Below are 21,089 nucleotides of genomic sequence, written 5' to 3'. Positions count from 1 at the left end.
TAAAATAATGGCAATATGCAAGACACACACAAACATCTATTGCATGCAACAGATGCATCATACAATTTAAAATATTCTTACCTTTCCAGCCAAAACACACCAGTAAAGACAGGGACAGTCTTTCCCAGGAGAAGATCAGGAAAATGGCTCCCATCATCACTCATGGCCAATGTTTAATGGTATCACTACCTTCCTATTCCTACCCAGAAGGGAACCAGGGAGTGCAAACCAGTTTGAAATGAATTATGTTTGTAAAAATACACAAGTGAATTATTTTAAATAAAATGCAATAAATAGGAAAATACATCTGTTGCAGATTTTAAATAAGTACAGGCTGGGTCTGGTGGCTCATGCCTGTAACCCCAACACTTTGGGAGGCTGAAGCAGGCAGATCACTCCTGAGCTCAGGAGTTTGAGATCAGCCTGGACAACATGGCGAAACCCCATCTCTACTAAAAATGCAGAAAATTAGCCAGTCACGGTGGCATGCACCTGTAATCCCAGCTACTGGGGAGGCATGAGAATTGTTTAAATCTGGGAGGCAGAGGTTGCAGTGAGCCAAGATCGTGCCACTACACTCTAGCCTGGGTAATAGAGCAATACTCTGCCTCAAAAATAAAATAAAATAAGAATCTTCCTGAAGTCCAAAAGCACTGACTCAAGGATTCGTCTTACTATTGCCTCTAATCTCTTTCTTCTCCTGGCAACTTCTATGTCTGGGCAATTGTGGTATAGTGGCAATCAGCACAAGGGCACACAATCTCTCTTACTGTAGGAATGTCAGCCCCTGCTGTGATGAACCAGATTTCCTTCCAGACATGCCTTGCCAACTAAGAGATCTCTCAGAGGTTAATGGCCAGGCCCCTCAAAATGAAGTCCCACAGCAGCTCAAAGCCAGAGATGGCTTTAGGGCGCTACCACTCATTGGTGGTATGGTACTGGCATCAACTTTGCAGCCTCACTTCCCTCCTGAAAATGAAGCTATTAATCCTGATAGCTTAAGCAAGAACCTAGATGAAGTACCTGGCACATAACAGGTGCTCAAGTCACAGTCATTAGCATGATGATAGAATAATTTCACTTCATTAAACTGATGAGCCCCAGGAGGACAGCTCCTGGCCACACCCTACAGGATATGCAACCCACAGTATTTCCAGCCCCACAGCTCTGGGTGGCCAGGCCCAATCGCCATGAGTAAAAGGCCTGGGTAAATGAGACACTAAGTTCTCTGGGGCTCTCATCTACATGGTATTATGCTATTTGGAATGGCAGACAGGACCACCCTTAGATGAGGCAGGGTAGACAATTGGCTCAAGGAAGCTTCTGCTGGCCAGCGTACACAAGATTTTCCAAAGTACCAAGAGAAACTGACTTAGGGTCCGGACTCACTGCCTGAGCTGTCTAACGCTTGGTGAATCCTTTCATCGCTCCATCTTGAAATGACAAGTTTTAAACTGGGACATCTAAAGGACAAAAGACGAGCAGGTGTTTGTGAGAAGATGGATGCTCATAGCAAAGAAAGCTAAATGTGGCCATACATGAGAGTTCAAATGTTTAAAACCCTTGGTGTTGGGAAGGTACTGTCGAGACCAAGTGCACCCTAAATATGGCACGGAGGATTTTATGCACACACATACGCATGCACGCACATACCCTTCTCCCCTGAGCAGGATTCACAATATTGCCTGGGCAATAGAAAAAAGAACTGGGTTCCCTGGTTAAGCCAGCAGTATCCTTTTCGAGGTGAATACTCTGCTGTATCAGGTGGGTAAAATGGAACAGAGAGTCCAGACATTGGGGGAATCATTAGCCAGAGTCAGGCAGAGCCAGTGACGCTGTGCCAGAGACTGACCCGAGTTTCAGGGAGTACCTGGGCTTTCTAGTGTTCGTAACTTTGTTTTGTTTAAAAGATAGCTTTGCAGCCTTGGCATTTGTGAAAGGCTCAATAATAAGGCCAGAGACGTAGGAGAAACGGTTTCTGCCATGATTTTATGGGACACCTCTGCAATTTCTAACCACCAACAATGGCCCTCCTCCCAGGTCCCCACTTGGGAATTCTCAGGAGAGAAGTTCAGAACGAAAAGCGAGGCTTCTGCTGGCCCGCGGCAGCCCCAAAGCTCAACCTGTGATCTGAATCTTTGGTATCCTCCTCCCATCCTCATTTATTCTGTTCCTTTCTTCTGAAGCAACTTCAGAATGCTCCATCACAGGCCCACATCCTAAATATGGCATGGAGGCTTTTACAGACACACACACACACACACACACACACACACACACACACACACACACCCCTCTCCTCTGAATAGGACTGACAATATTGCCTGGGCAATAGAAAAAAGACCCCTCCAAGGGTGGTGGCCAGGATCCAAGTGCCTACTCCACCCATTTCAAGCTGATACCTGTCCCTGCCCCAGTCCCCCAGCATCCCCTGACACTCCTGCCGACTGACTTCTCATTTGAGGTATTTTAAAGGAGATAGGAGGCAGCGTTCCTCATTCCTCAGCCTCGACGGCAGTCTGGTCCTCCCATGCTTTCTCCAGGCTGGTCCCTGTTTCCCTCATGTCCCACTGACTGAAGAGAATGCCAGGTCCTCTCCCAATGTTGGGATCTCTTGAGGATCTCGATAGTGACAGTTCCTTCATTGCTTGGTTCTCAGAATCCCCTATCCTCTCCATTCTCCTGGCATCTCTCTCCAATGCCACTTGCAACTGTCTTTGTAGTGTGTATGTATTTTATTTGTTTCTAAGATAAAATATCCTTAGGTAATAATATTTCAACAAATGACAAGAAATAAAGCCTTTTACAAGGCTCCAGATGCCACCACAAGTGTGATAACCATTGCACTCTTCAAGAAAGCAACTGGCAGAGTTCTGCATACAAGTTATCTGCTGACAACTGGCTGTGAGCTGTACAAGCCCTGCGGATGAGAGTTCTTCTTCTGGAAACTCCACCAGGAAGCAGTGCCAGAGACCCCTAAGACATCCAGGTCAAGCTGCAGGGAAGAGGCAGGGTTCAGTCTGCACAGGAGGCTATCTAAGCCAAGGCCCTGCTCCCATCACAGGCAGTTTGGCGGAGAACCTGGGCTGGATGTGGACAGAACTAAGATGGTAGCTCAGCTACCCACTAGCTAAATCAGGAGCATTAGCAGCTTCACTCGCTGAGCCTTGGTTTCCTCACCTGTTAAAGGGATGATGATATATCCTTCCTCCCCTAAAAGCAGGACTTGTAAGTTGTACGACAGCACTGACACCACTCACTCAGAAATGGGGCTATAAGGTCGTTGGGAGGTTTAAACAAGATGACACACATGAAGGTGCCCGGCACAGAAAGTACACTCAATAGGCGCACAACATCAATACTTTCACTCCTTCGCTTCCAAGGATCCTACAAAGGCTGCCCTGAAATGAGTCGTCACAATGCTGCCGCTGCCACAGTGTTGACAGTCATCGCGACAAAAATACTAATAACATGTGATGCCCATTCATGATGATACAAGCATTGCTCTACTTTACACACAATATGCCATTTAATTCTCCCAGCAACTCTACAATTACCCCCCATTTTATACACATGCAAACTTTTTTTTTTTTTTTTGAGACAGTCTCGCTCTGTTGCCCAGGCTGGAGTGCAGTGACGTGATCTCAGCTCACTGCAACCTCCTCTCCCAGGTTCAAGTGATTCTCCTGCCTCCTGAGTAACTGAGATTACAGGTGCCCACCACCACGCCCAGCTAATTGCTGTACTTTTAGTAGAGATGGAGTTTCACCATGTTAGCCAGGCTGGTCTCAAACTCCTGATCCTAGGTGATCTGCTTGCCTTGGCCTCCCTGAGTGCTGGGATTACAGGCAGGAGCCACCTGTAATCCCAGTCTTAGATGTGGAAACTGAGGTTTAAAAAGCTTAGTTCTTTTGCCCAAGGTCTCATAGCTAGTAAGCATAAAAGAAAAAAAAAAAACAAAAAACTTCAATCAGGGTGACAGCATAGGAAGCCCACCTAACTCTCTTCTTGGAGTCCTTTGCCCATTAAGAACAATGCTCACCTCCTGGTCCAGGCATGAAGCAACACTGTCTACCCAAGAGAGCCTGGACTGGGAGCAGCACAGCATCTAGACCGGGCTCTGCTGTAGACTTCAGTGTATTCTAAGATCCTGCTTTTCTTGACCTGTTTCTCCATCTACAAAGTGGAAGTCATGTTCCTAGCCCCTCCCAGACACTTAAAGCTATTATAGAGAGAAATGAGCTCAAAGGTGTGAAAACATGTAGGGAAGAAAAGGTACAACCGATCTTCTGGAGAATCTTTTAACAAAACTCTAATTAGGTATATACCTCCATGCTTGACTCCCTTCTTAGGCATTCTCCTTTTGACTTCCAAGCAAACAAGATGTTCTATCGTAAAAAGACAATCAGTTGCATTCACTGAAAGCAGAAAAAATGGACTCTCACATTTATGAATGATAGCAAATGACAAAGACCGATCTAAACAAGGTTTCTTGGTTAACCTTCAGTTCACCAAAAAGTCCTCTGATTACATCTTCTCTGAGCATTCTAGTTAACCAAGGCTTTGCCGAGCAGATCCTCACTCTTGGCTCTAAAGGTCTCTGCTTTCCCATGTCCCCCTGCTTATGCTCCTTATAGTCTGCCCAGATTGGACACCTTCCCCCAGAACAGCAGGTAAATTCAATTATTTGGGGCTGAGTATGTAAATTTTAGGCCCAGTTATCCATCCTAGAGACTCTGGAGTTGTCAGTTACTTTAAATGCATTCATACGTATGTACAGGTACAGATGTGCTTCCGCTGTGACTCCACTCTTGGTGACAGCTGGGAAAGAGGCCCTACCACCTGACCCATCCATCACAACACCCACCATCTCTGTCTCAGACACAGAGCACCAGAGACTGCCACCCTTTCTCATCCTTCCCCAGGCCCCTCAGTGGCACCTCAATGCTGCCACTCTCTCCAAGCCTGCTGTGGCTTTTAGAAAACAGAGCATGTCTATTTTTAGCCCTTCTCAGCCTAATAATATACCCCAACACCCATTCAGCTTAATCACTTTATTGAGGACAAGAAGCCGGGCTCTCTAGCCCGGGTGCTTCTGATGTTAGGAAGTAGTAAAATGTTCAAACTGGTTAAAAATGACACTCATTGGCTTGCCTTTGGTGTTTCTGAAACCTTAATTGTGGCTCAGGCTGTGGATCTAAAGAGCCTTGCAGGTTTCAGAGTCTGGCTTCCTTACCTCCTGCACCATAATTGAGGTGTTACATTACAACTACAGCGCTGACATTTGCAGGCTCAAAATTCAGAAGGCTTAAGATGCCACACTTTTCAAAACAGAAATATTGCCTGCCACACTCAGTACCCATTCTGAGTAGGAACCAGCTCCCCGCCAGAAAAAAAAAAAAAACAAAGCAAAATTCTTTTCTGGCTCCCCCCATGCCAGAGGTCAAGGTGGGAAATTATCTGCCATATTAAGCCCATAGCTGCTTGAAAACAGAAAGGTTTGTTTGGCGTAATCAGAAGACCTGTGAGTTTGGTGTGTACAGAAAATAGACTGTTGGCAGCTCTTCTGCATGCACCTTTGGGACTGTGACTTCTAAAGCTTCAGGGTGAGCATCTGCAAGCGTGCAATCTGTACCACGTGAGCCGTGGGCTGGGAGAAGTGGGCAGCCTGGAAAGGGGATGGAAACAGCTTTGCTTCAGAAGTTAAGACTAGGGGCTTCAGGCTCACGCAGCCCTAGGATCACAGCGCAGCTCTGTCTCTTACTTGCTAAGTAATCTTGGGCAAGTAAACTCAGTCTCCTCATCTGTAAAATGGACATCCTAGTAGTACCAACGTGAAATGGGTCTTGTGAGGCTCAAATGAGATGAAGTAAAGCACTGGGCACAGTACCTGGCACCTGAGGGCCTCCAGGAAATGTTAGCAGCCACTGTTAATGTCATCTTTGTTTCCTCCTTTCTGTCACAGCCTCCTTCTAAGACCAAGTGTTTAGTCTTTGTCTCTTCTGTCTTGCCCAAGACAAAAAGGAAATCTGGGCACTAGAAGGCCTAACCATAACCAGCTGTGTGTGGTCGCAGGACATTCTTAGACATGCAGTAGGGAACTCCTATGGACTCACAGTGGGTAGATGGAGCTGCACCCACAGCAGGGGCATTGAGGGGATAACTTCTCAGGTCCCATTCAGCTAAGCAAGTGAAGGGCACGCTCCAGGCCTGGAAACTCACCTGGACGAGGCTCTTCTACGTTCCTAGGCAGCTTCCCCTGCTGCTCCTGCCTCCCTTTCTTTCCTTCTCAGTCAGGGTGCTTTGAAGCACCTTCATAAGCATCCTGCTCTTCAGCAGGCAGAGGCTGAATGCCTCATTAACTTTCCTAGCTAATTTTACAATTTAACCAAACACCACATTCCTGCTTCGATTCAGCCAGCCTCTGACTGTGACAAACTTTTATAATTTTGAGTTAGAAGGAGAGAGTCCAGGCCAGAGACTGAGGTGAAGTCCCGAAAACTAAAGTGGGAGATGGAGACTAGGGGGAGAAAAAAAAAAAGTCACTCAAAAACAAAAAACAAAAAAAGCAAACCCAGCTCTATGTATGCTCCCAGGGCAGAATTCTAGGCTGTGTAGGGCTGAGCAGTGGGGAAGAAAGCCATGCCGGCCTTGTGGTGTCAGAAAGATGGAGTGCTCCCGTGACAATGACTCTTCCTGTCACCTCGGGGGGCCGGGGGCTATATCGGGAACACAGTTACACGCTGTCCTCTGAGAAGCATGATTCAGTGCTGATGGGCAGCAGGCCAGAGGTGAATCAGGCCACCCAGAGGACAGGTTCAGTTTGGCAAGGCCCCAGGGCCCCTTCCAAAGGACACTGAAAGGCCCTTCCCAGCCCACTGAGCCAGCTCCTAGCTCCTGATAGAGATTCTGGATGGGGGTGGAGTTCAGCGTGAGGACTGCCTCTCTAGGAACGTTTCACCAACAAGAATCCTATGGCTAGAAAATATTCTCACACTTGTCATCACAGTCCTACATACGCAGGGCCACACTTTACTCAGCCAGGGCAGACAGGACCTCAGTAGAGATAGAAGGTATCATTTGGCCTCATTATCTATAATCAGACCCTGCTCTCGGTGCATAGATAAGTAATGAAGACAGTGCACTGCCCTTCTCTTTGCTCCTGGGTCAGCTTCAAAGGTTGCACCTGTCCTTCTCAAGCCTACACTCCAGAGCAGGCGTCCCCAAACTACAGGAAGGGGCACCTCTTTCACTGGTGGTCAGTGAGAGGAGCACGGTATGTGGCGGCCCTCCAACGGTTTGAGGGACAGTGAACTGGCCCCCTGTGTAAAAAGTTTGGGGATGCCTGCTCCAGAGTATCTGACTCCAGACCCCAAATCTCAATTAATGCAAAACTGACCCTCCAGCAGAGCTCTCTCAGATGTGCTGGATTATGTCCATTAGGCGCCAATGAAGGCGCTGGGAGATTTGGGATATTCAGGCAAGGCAGTAGCCTCCCAAAATATCTGGTCTCTGGGCCTTTATCCCAGGCTCATATTAGCAAAGGCAACCAAGGAAGGAAGACTACAGCAAATCAAAAGTTTCAGAGAGTTCTGCCTTTACCCGGAGTTACCTTGTTACTGAAAACGACTGTGGCCTTGCATAATTACTGCAACAAAACGCAGCCGCCAATGAGCTCCCTGTGCTCAATTAGCTTATAATAGTCAGAGAGAGAGCTGCTGCTGAGGTTTCATCCAACTACCCCAGAAGACTTTTTATCCCAACTACCTAATGAAAAGTTTAGAATTTGCTTTTTTTTTTTCTTGTCCCAGGCAAGTGAAAGAATTCTAATCAAAATGGGACTAGGTCGAGGGAAGGAGAAGGGAATGCATTAACTACTGGGGAAAAGTCTGGAAGAGATGTCTTTGTCAGGTTGAATCCTGGAGGGAGCCAACAAAAGCAGCCCCTGACCACAGAGGCATCCGCCCCTCTCTCCCACTGGCTTCCATCTATGAGGGGAACAAGCTCAGTCTTCACTAACGGCATACACAGGGGCTTCACCCACATGGTCCAAGAAGGTGGGCTGGAGCCCTGGGTGCCCCATCCTGAAACAGTCCTCACACTTCCTCCATTTGCCCTCCAGGGTGGCCAACTCTATCCTCAGCCTCACCAAGAGGCAAGTCTCTGAGCTATGTCTTCCGGACATATGGCGCTCTAGGCACTCGTAACATTTTCTAGTCCATCAAGTCCTATATGAGAAATTTATCATCTTCTGGGTCTGCATCCAATTTTAAGCCTCACTTTTACATATGTGTTTGTTCTGAGGATGCCTTCACTTGAAGGGGCCCCCTAAAGTGGCAGCTTTTCATCTTGAATGCAGCGTTTCTCAACCTGCACGCCACAGACGGTCACAGCCATCTCAGGGATCGGAGGACTCCCAAGTGCAAGAAACTGGACTCTAAGTCTCTGCCAGGTGGCTATGGGCAGAGGACGATGATGAGGAAAGAGATGCCTCGCTGGCTGGTTCTAGCTCACACAAGTTCTTGCTTCCTCTTGTCCAGAAAAGGCGGTCCACTCCCACCACAGCACTCCTTCTGGGTAGTCTGGCAGCAAAGACCTCATCAAAATCCCATGACCCTCCTACCCGGAGCTTTCCTCGTGTCCCTGGTTCTTGGGAGCTTCTCTCTGCTCTAAACGCTGCAGCACTCACTCCTTCCTCTTGTGGTCACAAGCACACCCAGCCTTGCTCATCGCCTTCTCTTGCCGGGGGCTCGTGTCACCCTCTCAGCCAGACCACCAGCTTCTTGCAGACAAAGACTCTGACTTCAACCCCTCTGTCTGCCCTGCCAAGCTTTCCATACCACTGGCCCTCAGTTCAGTTGCTAACTGATGAATGAATTCGAAAACGATCTGCCACAAAAGAGGGCCACACGTGTGATCCAGAGTAGTCACTGAGGTTTCTCTGCTGCTCAGCCTTCCCCATCTGGTTCCCATTTGGCTGATGTTTCGCTCCCCAGAGAAGGCTCCAGTATCCCCAGCGTGTGCCTGGGGAAGATGAGGCTGTCAGAGAACGGACATAAGCAGCCTCGCGTCAAGTGGTCCAGCTTCACTGGACATAATCTGAAAGGTCAGGGAGGCTGAAACCGTCCTAACATGTCACTCCAAGACGCTTGAAGTCTAAGGTGCTAGTAATAGCCCAAATGGTCACAGCTCTCACATTTCTGGGCTGCAGCACAGGTCAGCTGCCCCTTTCACCCCACCCCGGCATCACAGGGTGCGTCTGCCACGCAGGAGGGACCACAGACAGCTCTCTCCTCCCACCCCTCCTCTTTACGTGGCAGAGTAGTGGGGAGGTGGAGTGGGGACATGACACCATCAAGCTCTCCTTGGGTGGGAGGACCACACACTAACCCACAGACCCTCCTGCAATGCTCCCAGAACCCTCCTATCCCCAACCCTACAAGGCACTGTGGAGAAGTCATATAGCCACAACTCACAACCACTGAACACATGCTCCTCTGGCAGAGCAGGAAGAAGCTAATAAGCCACACCTGCTCCTGGTGGCACAGGTGCAAGGCACTCAGGCAGCAGCCAATTACTATGCCACCCTCCCCACCCCCAGGACCCTTGGGCACAGGGCCTTCCTGGTCTCAGCTTCCCAGTTTGAGAGATTGGTTAGCTCTACAAACAGGGAAGCAGGCATTCAGGTGCTCAAACACCACAAGGCCAGGGCCTAGGTGCAGCAGCACAGCATACTATAATAGAAAAGCAAGACGCAGCGTGCAAGGAGAGAGAAAGAGAGGAAGGTTTGAGTCCAGCTCTGCTACTTTCTAGCTTTATGATCTTAGGCAAGTTAACTCTTTACTGTCCTCACCTGCAAAACAATCAGCCTATCTGTCTTTCAAAGTTCAAGAAAGACTGAGTTCAGAAATGCAGAACACACAGCACTGTGCCTGGAGCACAGCAAGTTTCAATAAATGTCTTTCTCTCCTTCCTGCATCATCCAAACCATGCATCCTGAGCCCTTCACTTCTTCAGCAGATATTTCCTGAGAGCCTGCTATGTATCCAGCTGTGAGGATGCAACAGAGCACGCTACTGGCAAGGTCCTCGCCTTCCATCCTTGTCTTCCCATCCAGATTGCTGGCTCCTGGGGCTGAAGGGAAGCAGGCAGTGTCTTGGGTCTGTTCCTTACCATGTGTCCATCCGCATGCCTGCTCACTCACCCATTAGGTTATTTTTTAAATGACTGAGTTATAACCACCATTCAGGTTACTAAGTGAGGTAGTACAGGGGACACAAATAAATCACATGTTCTCAAGAAGCTTAGAGTCTAGTAGGCAAAAAAGACCAAGCAAATAAATAGCTACGCAACAAAGAAGGTGACAGGTGCCATAAGAGGGGATAGATAAATGGCTAGGAGCGATCAGATGTGGGCGGCCTCTTGTCCTGCCCAGACAGACGCATCCTATGGCTGGGTCGGCTGACTTTTCAAAAGAGAAGAGAAAAAAGAACACTCGCCGGTCTGGCAGCAGTCCTAGCATGGGAAACAGGCAGGACCTATTTAAAACAACTAGAGGTAGGTTAGAGCCTTTTCTGGCAAGTCTCAAAACTCTTGGAGCTGACCAGATAACCAGATAGAACTAATACTGTCAAAATCCTACAGATTTTTACAAAATCATTCAGCTGTTGCCAGGATGATAAAAGACTCTTGCCATTCAAAGGAAAGGTCCAGGCTCAGAGGAAGAAGGGGCTGCTGGGAGAGGAGGAGGGGGTTGGGAAAAAAGGGAACGCCCTACAAATATAGATCAGGGTTAGGGAGAAAAGCCAGACAGCCAAGGACATTTATGCATTGTAGTTGCCTTACTACCTAATTAATTCAGTAATTTTAAAAACAATTTTATTTATGTTCCATTTACCACATCAAAGGTGAAAAAAAAATCCCACTGATGCTAAAATAATACCTCAAGGCATCTATTTTTAATCAGTTTTTTAAAAAAGCAAGGGGTGGAGGGAGAGTTTAAAAAAAAAAACAACAACAAAAAACTCGCCCTGAATCTCTCTTGGGCAGACCACCAACCCTCAGGGAGGGAAGGAGAGAGAGAGAGAGAGAGAGAGAGAGAGAGAGACAGACAGAGAGAGAGAGAGAGAGAGAGAGAGAGAGAGAGAACACAGCCAAGCCCTCTCTGAGAGCCTTCCTGGCTGCTGAAAACCAAGCTTGTCAAAAAAAAGAAAAAAAAAAAAAAAACCACAAATCCATAATGGCCCGAGGCTCCTCTCCAATCTATTTTCTGCTCAGCTGGTTTTAAATGAAGTTATTATGAGTCATTAAAACACCCGCAAGCCAGTGGAAGTCAGCCAATTACAATTTTAAATTTAGCCTGTTCTCTGCCCCATTCTCTTGTTTTCTTCCTTTGCCCACAGAATGCTGCTGCTGTTATTTTTTCCCTCCCTTCCTTTACCCAAAGTGAAAGAGACAGTTATGAAAATGCATAGTATTGCACGGAGCACAGAATCATTCATATGAAACTCAAATTATTAAATTTAAAAAATGTAAACTTCTGCCCCCTCCAAAGTCAACCCAAGTCTTGCCTCAGCCCACTGGATTCCTCAGAAACTCCAGTCTGAGCCCTAAAGGTCATGGGGCTATTTTTAAAATGAAAAGGTTCTTCCATGGGGTCTCGTTTAGAAACGTTCACATTCATCACACAAAATCAACGTTTTCGTGGCTGAGTCCAAAAGGTGGAAACACACCACCACCATCTGAGAATTAATAACAAACAATGAAGTTGAAATTCAAAGGTAAAGCAGGCTTTGCAATCAAGCATGAATGTCGGTGGAAGTCACTCGATATGATGAGCTCATTTAGTTTTTAAATCTTCAAGGTAATGGTCTGTGTGGACCCGTTACAGCCAAGAAACAAATGTGAGTATTTCATGTAAATGATTCTTCTCAATCTCCTTTTTCCCGTGCTTGCACACACAAACACACACATGCACACATGGTGTTCCAGTGAGGACTCTGCCCCCCATTTCTGGGACCATCACCGCAGCTTTTCCATACCCTCTAACAAGTGAGTCCCTCTACCCAAATGACTGTCCAATCCAGCAATCTTCGCCAACCTCAAGTAATGGATGAGTCTACAAGCTCCACAGTACAGATGCCCAGATGTCTGCATACACCTTCCATCACCTTCAGGCCCCTTCTCCCTCACGGTTACACACACACACACACACACACACACACACACACACACACACACAGACCGGTCCTCTCCCCCACCATACTTATAATTCTGCTGCCACAAGAAGGAAGGAGAGCCACAGCCACAGACCTAGGCAGTTGAGCACCTGGGAGAGGGGTGGATGCCATGCCATTTCATTGACAGTCACCAAGGGTCAGTGTGGAGGCCAGGATGCTACTAAGAGGGGCTGCCTACCAGGTGGTTCTGGGTGAGCTGAACTCACGGTCCATTCCTGCCAAGCAGCCTTGCTGAGAAGAGCGTGTGAAATACTATGACATTTCCAGACCCGCTGCGACCTGGAGCCATTTACCAAAGGCAGGAGGATTCAGCCTGACCTCTATGGAACATAGACCTGAGGCCTGTGAGCACAGATGTCCCATGCTCTGAAGGTCCCCAGAGCTAGGCAGATGTCACCCTCCTATCCTCAGCCCTGAGCCACCCGACTCAGTAGTTCCAAGTGGGGCCCCTCAACAGCAACCGCTCACGTGTTCACCGAGGCCTGAAGCTTCAGGCCTCTCCCTGGCACCGGCCCCTTCCCTGGGAGGGACTCTAACACTTGATATTTATAATCCTTTTCTGAGAGATGGCACCCAAAACTGAGTACGCTTCAAGTCCCACCAAACCCAGATCTTCCCTAGTCGTCCAAACACTTTTATAACATGATATTCATGTATGTGACAAATACTATCAGTGCACAATACTTCTATGCACCAGGCACGCTGCCAGGGCATGAGCGTGTGAGGGCGGCTGCTGAGTCCTGCACTCAGAGGTGCCCAGTACAGGCCCGGGCGAGCACAGTACCACCAAAGTCCAATAAGGACCTTGCAAAGCCTAACCCTGCTCAACCACTCGCCTGTCCTCAACACAACGGGGGTTTTGAGGGAACATCCAGGGACCTAGGAAAAGCAGGGTCCAAGCCAGAGAAGCTCCACTCTGGCCCCTGAGAGGCAAGGGATAGAGCACATGAGGTTCTTGGTGCTGGGAGCATTCTAGGAACACTGGCTGAGGAGCCCTCCCCTTTGGGGAGACCTCCGGACCAGGATGACATTTTGGTTTCCACTCCAACCACTGCCCAGCTTCCAAGCTAACAAAAACTTTGAGGGAGGGAGACAGAGACAGAGACAAAGACAGAGAAAGAGACAGACAGAGAAAAGACCAACCAAGACAGATGGAGACAAAGACAGATGAAGACATAAGAAGGAAGACAGAAAATACAAGAAGGAAGTCAAGAAAAAGCCGAGGCACAAAGGACAGGGGCAGAGAGATGAAGTGAGGTGAAAGCAGATTGGGGAGAAATAGAAGGAGAAGAGAAGAGCAAAGCTGAAAAATAAATACCTGCCACCACAGAGACCTCGATGAGAGCACTGAGAGTAAGCGCTGATGCCTAAAGCAGGGTGGGGCCTTTCGGGCACAGCCTCAGATGCAGAGACCCAGGCCCAACCTGATTGCAGAGCTAGAGAAAAGGGCTGAGGGCAGGAGAAAACAAGGCAAGGCCTCCTAAGCACCGTTCTGGCAGGGTGCATGTCTGGGAAGCTGAGGGAAGACAAAAAGGCCCTGGAAATCAGAAATGGCACTGCCACTATCGGGTTGATCCCATGTAAATATCCTTCCAGTAACCCCTTATCTATTCATCCTCAGACAAAAACAAGGGCCAGCAAGGCAGTCCAGAATGTAGGAAGGATGGAAGGAGCAAAGAGGAGGAAAAGGAGACTGGGAGAATAAGCATCAGACAGACAGATGTCCCAGCATCCATCCCTCTAGGGCACCATTCATTTCCTGCTAAGAGCCTCATCCTCGAGCTGTGCGAAATCATGTGGTGGCATGAGAGAGGGTATGTGTGGAAGAAACCACCCTATGCTGAGATAGAAAAATCATCGAGAGAGAGAAGGAAGAAGGTTATTACATAATTTCCACTTTCTTCCCTCCACCCTCAAAGTCATGTTCTATCTGACAGGCTCCTCTCTGAGGGGGGAAAAATGACAAATCCAATCCAAAATTCAACAGCCTGTGTTCTGTTCAGAGAGCACACAGTGTACTGTACAGCCCATAAAACTCCAAACAGCCTCCAGACACTGCCGCAATCGTCCTCCATCAAAACACTTTGTCTTGCATACAAAAATAAGATACAGCGCTGAACAGAATACAAAATCAGCCCATTACAGTACAGGGAGACTGCTACTTAGCAACGAGGGGGCTCTAAAGCCTCGATGCTCTACAGGAAGCAAAATCTGTCGAGCCTGTTGGGCAAATGATAAACATTAGCAGTATTAAAAAACACAAAAGCCATGTAAATGGATAGACATAATGTGGAAACGAATTTATAGAATAAATTGGGATGGGGGATTTGGGGGGTGGGAGGAGAGGCTGAGATCCAGAGGGGTAGATGGAACGAGCTTCCCCAACCCCTGCTAAGGCACCATATGGAGATAGAGACATGTGTATTTGGGGGCAGGGACATGTGAACCCCCTCTTCACCCAGGGGCTGTAGGTGAAGGGGTGGGAGAGAACCGGTGAAAACACTGTTTAAAACCATGACCTGCCATGAACTTTCCCAACTTTCTCGGTTCAGCTAGCCTGACTAGGGCTGGGGGACCCAGGCACGCATATCCTCAGCACTATGGTGGCAGTTATGTGGGGGACTTATCTGCCCTGGGGCTAGCATCGCACCCAGAACCATCACGGAACCTGATACTTGCTGTAAACAAAATCCCTGGCCAAAAAACAAACCCCCCCCCCCAAAAAAAACTAAAAACAACCCAGACAACAAAACCCAAAACACCCCATCTGGGCTGGAAAATCAGTATATTTCATCAGGTAAAGGGGAAAAATACTCTGGCTGTGAATCAGCAGCAGGGTTTCGGATCTCAGCCAAAACAGGAGCTAAAAAGCAAAACCATATTCTTCTGGTCTCAGTTTAGGCTCTTGAGGCAGAACGCGAGAAGGGGCGGGGGTGGGGGTGGGGGGATTGAGGACGGGTGGGGGGCAGAGTAAAAGGGGAGAGGAAAGAAATGTATTTTTCATCAGCCAGTGTATAATTTATAAACAGCATTAAACAGTTTTTGTTTTCTTTCTCCTCTCTCCCGTGTACGGGCTTGGACGGTAGTCAAGCCTGCATTAATTTCTGCTTTGGGTACAGTGTGTTCTTGAAGACGCATCTGCAAGCGATCATAAACTCGCTGGAATGCTGGCAGAACATCCAGACCTGCCGGCAGGCCAGTGACGACACCACTCTGGGAAAAAGTTCGGGAAGCAAGCCAAATTCAGAGTAGGGAGAGAGAGAAAGAGAAGTGTGTTCAAGAGCAAGCTGGGGGAAAGTGGCTCCCTTCACCCTTTCCTCTCTCTGCATCCACATCACCCATGCGGACCGAAGGGAGGGCAGCCTGGCCTCTGAGCCACCCGTATCTGATCTTCTCCACTTCCTTGACCTGAAAACCAAAGGTGCCTCACATAAGGCATGTAGAGGGAGTGGAGAAACTTGAGCAAAGTTTCTTCCTGGTGACCTCCCGGGTTTGCCCTGATGGTAGGAAGCTAACCAGAAGGGAAAGCTGGTACTGACTGGAGAGGGGGCAGAGGGGGCATAGATTGGCCATGGGCTCTCACAAGCCTGGGCAGCCCCCAGTCTCCTGCCCTTAGCAGATACCTAATCTGGGAGGAGAGATGTGAATGGGAGGAGGGGCAAGGTAAGGGGAAGCCATCTTTGGACCCAAAGGCAGCTCTCCAATCATCAAGGTGGGGACCACCTCACAACACCTCCTCCCAGTCACAGGGAGTTTTCCAGCTACCTCTCTTCTCCCACCTTCTCTGTCTTGGAGAAGAAGAAACTGAAACCCATAGCTCAGTGCTCCAAAAAAGAAATAAATAAATAAAACAGAACAAGGACAACCTACAGATCTTTGCCATCTTGTAATGTTTTTTTTTTCTTTCTTCCATCTGACCATGGCAGAGGAAAGCATAAGAGATCCAATCTGGCGGACCCATCCAGCCCTTTTCCCTGCCAGAAGGATGACCAAGGTCCCAGGTAATATGCCCCAGCCACTCCATGCTGCTGTTGAAATCAGAAAGTCTATCGGCGAAAGCCCTCATTCTTCTCCCCATGGCTCTGACGCTAGGGAAGAGCCTCGTCGCAGGAACACTTCTCAATAGCCAGGCTCACAGTGCCTGACAAGAGTAAGAGAGAAGTAGGAGGATGAGGCTTGCCACCTGGCAGAATGGGGCCACATGGCCCTAACCAGCGAAGAAGGCACAGGCCTTTCTACACTCCAGCCACACCCCAACATAGACGACCAGTCTTCATGTTCTCCAAGGGGCTTTATTCACCCTGTATTCTAACCTTGTCTGTATCAAAAAGCCCAACAGTCCCTCCTATGCCATGCACAAAAACATGTCACCCTCCTATTCCCTCAGTGGCTCTCCAGTGCGTCAGGGAGAATGCAGATCATTTTGCCACTCCTTCCAGTTTTACCCCACCGATCTCTTCTAAACTCTGCCCTCTCCTCTCTCCCCGCAGGCTGAGCCTACGCTCGGGCTGGTTACACCACCCAGCTCCATAGGTGGCTTGGGCTTCCCCAAACTGAGACCTTTCAAAATGCCGTTCTGTTATCCTCTGGCACAAAACACCCTTCTACTCCGAATTTCTCCGAGAATTCTTGGCACGTTGCACACACTACCATCTTGTATGATGATCATATAGTCATACTGATCTCCCTCTTTAGACTTAAGCTCCTTGAGGGCAGGCATGAGGGTAGCAGTCTTCACTGTTAAGAGCACAGAGCCTGACACACAATTCGTGCTTATTAAACATCCTCTAGCTCCAAAAATGAATGACACACCCAGAATAGGAACAGGCCACATAAATACTCAACCCCTAAGCATATGCAGTTAAGTCAAAAATCGGGGCAAGCAGTTCTAGGCGAGCTCGCTTATAAGCCACCAGGACACTAAGTCAAGCTGTGGGAAATACTACCTAATGGGAAACCTTATACTGGCCAATCTCAGAACCAACTTGAGTCACCGCATGTGTCTGTGGTCTCTGCATGGACATCTCAGAACTCGGAATCACTTCTCATGTTACAACAAGGAGTGCCAAAGAGACAGTCGATCCATCGATGCTTCAAGTCAGATCCCCACAAGGGGTAAGGTAGCAGAGGATGAGGAGGGAGGTTTCAGAGTCTTCCTGGGACACAGGAAGGGGAGGGGCCACAGTCCCACACCCAAGCTTCACCCTCCACCAGGGCCAGCTTTGCAAAGCCTTGGAGGCCATCTCTCTGCCCACCCCAAGCCTCTTCCCAACACTCAAACCTTTCTGACACCCTTAAAACCACTGCTGAGAATGCAGGGCCTGGCCAGATCATCTCATTAGTTCATGAGTTAGGTTATTGTGGGTTAATTTAAACTTATTGTGATCATCAGGTATATCTCATAAACACTTGATTAGTTAACACATCAAATTGAAATTAAAACTTCAATTAAACCGAAATTCACTACTACCATTTAGGGTCTTTAAAAAAAAAAAAAAAAAAAAAAGCTAAAAACAGAAAGTATGGGAGAGAGAAAAAGGGAAGGCACTGTCTCAGAAGGGTCTCCTATACGGCAAACTGCTAATTAAACAAATTGTCAATTTCAACACAATGAAAACTGATTTAGGAGAGTGTAAATTTAGTATTCTAGTCACTGAAAATAAGACCTGCATTGTCGATCTCCTACAGGCTGATTCCATCTGATAGGGAAATGAGGAGGAGAGGAGGAAGACAGCGAGAGAAAGGAGGAAAAACGGCAAAGGAAGAACAAGCTGGAACGCTGTCTCCTTTTCAGAAATGACATCTCTGCTGAATTTAATGCAGCCTATTCTCAAGCATCAGAGAAACTCTTTTCTTGCCTCCTCCTTCACCCCACCCCAACCAGATTAGAAAAAAAAAAATTAATCGTGTATGATGACAAACTTGGCTCAGCACTCACTGTACATACTGTACCCACAAGTCTGGCTCCCAGCCAGGCCTGGCCTGGAGCCAGAACTACAATAACAAACACAAGCGATGCTAGCCAAGAGGGGGTGGGGCAGCACGCAGAGCTAGCCAGGAAGTGAGCGCTGTTCAGCTCCACTGAGCAGAAGAAAACAGCAGGAATGTGCCAGTGCAAGGGCGGCAGCATCTGGGGGCAACCACGACCCCTACCCAGATCCTGGACTCGCTCCTCCACAGTCTGCCCATTTTGGGGAAAAAAAAAATGCCCCCCAGGGTTCTGGAGCAACTACTGTTCTTCCAGGCTGTAGGCTGCTTCAGCCCATGGTCATCATCTGTAAAATGGGTCCACTCTACAGACCTGGTGCACCCATTCTCACTGTCAGCTTTCTTCATGGAGCCTTCATAACAGAGCAGCAAGAAAACCTCTCATCATCTAATTCAGTGTCTCTTCTAGAACATCACCTAGCTCTGTTTTCAGGCATCTAGCAGTAGGCATAAGAACATGTAAAGCACTACCAGAATCTGTAGGACCCAGCGCTACCAGCCCAGCCCTCTGACCCCAACTCCCTCAACAAGGCCAGGTCACTCCAGAGGCCCCCAGGCCCTGTTTAACAGGGGCCAAACAATTCAGGAAGTGGTCTAGCCTCACTAAGTCCCTTGTGCTATTTTATTTTTAAGACCTCTCAGCACAACGGTGAGGAGTATGCCGGACAACAGAAAAAAAAAAAAAGAGAGAACAGAAATATCAGACTGTAGGTCGTGAGCTATCTGCAAGGGTAGATTAAAACCCTACTATGACTCATCGCACCTGCCTAATCATCAAATCATTCTTTCCAAGGGCACTGGCAAGTGACTAGCAGAGGGACAAATCATTTGACACAATCAGCCTTCAGTGCCCAGATAAGATAGGCATAGAAAGGAAAAACTAGGAAAACAGGACCCAACTACCAAAGCCTCTGGAGCAGCCATATGAGATCAGGGGACGTGGAAGCAGTATCTCAGGTGGGACCAAAGTCAGCTTCCCCAGGGAACTGCCAGCTCCGGACGGGGGTCGTGCAAAGTCACACTCTTGTCTGAACTGGGGACGCCAGGCCCACCTGGCATGAGTACGCAAGTGGTCCTTTCCCCTCTGCAGCTGCTCCCACCAGCCCCACCAATGCTGCTGATGTGTGATTCAGAGCAGAGACAGTGGTTAACTCACACTTTGTCACACCACCTGGAAGAGGGATACGATACGGGCCAGGGGGCTCCTGGATGACTCCCTGCCCTCCCCTCACTGGCCCGCACAGTGAGTCCTTGGGACATCAACAGTCCCTACCACAGGAAGGCCTTGTCTGCAGAGTGGAGTTTCCTGGAGTCGTTCATCGGCCTCCCAGGCTGCATCATTCACTCCGCAAATATTTGTTGGCTCCAATAATGTGCCAGTCAGTATGCTGGACATGATGGGGACAGGATCTGTCCCATTACATGTGAGGCACGGTGGTATGTATCCGAGGTGAGCCTCACAGCTTCTCTAAGATAGCGTTAAATATTTTCATTTTACAAATGAGGATACTGAGGCTGTAAGAACCTACGGTTCCTGCCCCAGATCACACCAGCAGTAGGTAGGTGTCCAAGTTCCTTCCACCACGTAACCTCGCCTCTCCAGTAAGGGAGATAAGGCAGGTCCATAAATAACCATAACACAGAAGACACATTGCACACAACGATAGCTTCAAATAAATAAATACAGGCACAGAGAAGGCACAATTGCTTCTGGCTGGAGGTGGGGAACAGCTGTGGTTGGCATCACGGAAGGAACCTTGGAAGATCTAGGAAGACGGAAGATAGGTTATTCCAAGTAGACAGAATGGGGTGAGCAAAGCCACAGAACTCAGAAAGCAACAAGCTCATAAAGCAAACCAAGAAGATGAGTCTGGCCAGAACCCTGGACTCAAAGAAAGAGCAGTAAGAAAAGATGCTTACTGGGGCTGAGAGGGCAAGGAGGCTTCACCAACAGGCTAGAAGTGCACTGCCCCAAAAATGCCCAGCACCACCCAGGGGTCTAGGAGAGGATGCAAAATGAGTGGCAGCCCCACCCTTTGCAGTAAGGCAGTGGTGAGCTAAAGCAGAAAAGAAATGAGGCCCGAGAAAGTAAGAGACGGGTATAGCCAACCTGGTGGGCAGACAGTTCACGCAACCTGCCACACCCTGAACCTTCAATAGCATACAAAGCTGAAGGGAAGCACAAAGATACAAGGTGTGAGGCGTTAAAACAGAAGAAAATGTGCATGTGAGTGCCAAGCAGATGCAGATGCAGGAATGCCTGGGCCCGGGGTGCTGGACCGAGGTGAGACAAGGGGGCAGGAGGAGGATGACTGGGTGGAGTCAGAGGCAGGGTGGGGAGGGTACCCCGGAAGGAGGACCAGAATGCACGAAGACATGGGGACAGTAGACATGCCAAGACAGGCAGCTGCCAGCTGCCTGGTGTGGACAGATCCCTGTGCCTGGAAGAGAGAAGAATGGGAAATGAGAAGGAGTTAGGGCGCTTTAGGAAGAGCCATGAGGGCCAGGGAGAGAGACCACAGCGCAGAACCACATGGGCCCTGCAGCAAGGCCGTGGTGAGCTGAAGCAGAAAAGGCGACCGAGGAGCACTTCCGTGACTGTACTGACGATGGGCTCGGGGGGAAAGAGGGTGCAAGCACCCAGGCAGGCAGGGAATGAGCGGAGGGGGACACACCCTCGGGGCAACAGGCTCAGAAACAAGGATGAGGGAGGAAGGTACAAGCAGAAACCACCGACATTTATTAAATGCCGACTGTAGGCCAGGGGCTTACTACAGATGCCTTCAACTTATATTCTATCACCTAATCCTCCAAAAAATTATATAAGTTAACAACACCACACTTGACAGATGCAGAAACTGA

The 21,089-nt window shown here is 48.6% G+C and overlaps 1 protein-coding gene across 3 annotated transcripts in view; it reads right to left on the bottom strand.

Moving 5' to 3' along the window:
- Nucleotides 1–21,089, bottom strand: part of ZBTB16 (zinc finger and BTB domain containing 16) — a 202,275-nt gene that overhangs the window by 82,271 nt on the left and 98,915 nt on the right. The gene's annotated exons all lie outside the window — the stretch shown is intronic.

This window comes from Saimiri boliviensis, chromosome 6, assembly GCF_048565385.1.
Source record: "Saimiri boliviensis isolate mSaiBol1 chromosome 6, mSaiBol1.pri, whole genome shotgun sequence".
NCBI lineage: Eukaryota > Metazoa > Chordata > Mammalia > Primates > Cebidae > Saimiri > Saimiri boliviensis.
Note: the sequence above shows the minus strand (reverse complement) of the source record. Positions and strands in the feature narration are given on the sequence as shown.